Source organism: Gorilla gorilla, chromosome 2 (genome assembly GCF_029281585.2).
Source record: "Gorilla gorilla gorilla isolate KB3781 chromosome 2, NHGRI_mGorGor1-v2.1_pri, whole genome shotgun sequence".
Lineage (NCBI taxonomy): Eukaryota > Metazoa > Chordata > Mammalia > Primates > Hominidae > Gorilla > Gorilla gorilla.
In genome coordinates this window covers 26,476,518-26,477,975 of record NC_086017.1, presented here as the reverse complement: position 1 = coordinate 26,477,975, position 1,458 = coordinate 26,476,518, and positions in this window count along the sequence as shown.

Here is a 1,458-nt window from a genome sequence, read left to right as displayed (position 1 = left end):
GGATTATGGGGATTACAATTCAAGATGAGATTTGGGTGGGGACACAGCCAAACCATATCAAAGGAGGAGTGCTATGGACAGAATTATGACCTCCCAAAATTCTCATGTTGAAGCCTCAACCCCTAATGTAATGGTATTTGAAGGTGGGCCTTTGAGAGATATTCAGATTCAGACAAGGTCATGAGGACGAGACCCTCATGGTAGGATTAGTATACTTGCAAGAAGAGACATCAGAGAACTTGTGAACTTTCTCTCTCTGTCTCTCTCTGTCTCTCTCTCTCTCTGACATAAAAGAACACAGCAGGAAAGCAGCCATCTGCAACCCGGAAGACAGCCTTCACCAGAACCCTACCATGCTGGCATCCTGATCTCAGACTTCCAGCCTTCAGAACTCTGAAAAAATAAATTTCTGTTGTTTAAGCCACCCAGTCTATGGTATTTTGTTATGGCAGTCTAAGCTCACTGATACAGGAAAGCATCAATCTTCTCTGTGCTTCAGTTCCCTGTTTGTAAAATGGGGATAATGATACCTAAGCCATAGGGTTACTGAGAGATTCAATGAAATAATACAGTACTGCAAAGAATAGTACAAATGTAAAGTGTTGTTCCATGATTACTTGTAGAACAATAATTAATATCCAATAGCACAGTTTATAATATACTTTTAAGCACTTTAATTTGATGGCTAGAACAGTTGTACTAAGTATACAAAACAGTGTGCTCATCTTGTTAGTGAGGAACTGAAAGCCACAATTTGAAAATTAGGTCTTCTGACTCCAAATCAGCAGTATTTCCACTCTGCTCTTAAAAGGAGTTCTGGGCCAGGCGCGGTGGCTCACGCCTGTAATCCCAGCACTTTGGGAGGCCGAGGCGGGTGGATCACAAGATCAGGAGATCAAGACCATCCTGGCTAACACAGTGAAACCCCATCTCTACTAAAAATACAAAAACAAAATTAGCCGGGCGTGGTGGCAGGTGCCTGTAGTCCCAGCTACTCCGGAGGCTGAGGCAGGAGAATGGTGTGAACCCGGAAGGCGGAGCTTGCAGTGAGCTGAGATCATGCAACAGAGCGAGATTCTGTCTCAAAAGGAAAAAAAAAAAAAAGGAGTTCTGGTCAACTTCAACAAGACACTGAAAAATGTTTGCAATGAAGGCTCAGTTGGCGATACAGCTCTACATGAACCTAAGACGTTTTCTCGAGAGCTATTGCCCATAGGTACAAGTACTACAGCATGTCCCTCCATTCAGAGTTCAATTGGTGGGGTGGTAGTGATAATTTTCTGGCACCAGTAAGAAGTGTGGGCACTTAGAATAGTAAAGATGCTGAGAGAGGATCCTTGAATGATTATAATTGTTCCAAGAAATCTGGAAATTTGGCAGATGAAGCAGAATTTTTTAAAAGGGAAATATAGAGGGTAGTTAATGACAGAGATTCATGATCCTAATCTCAGATTTGAC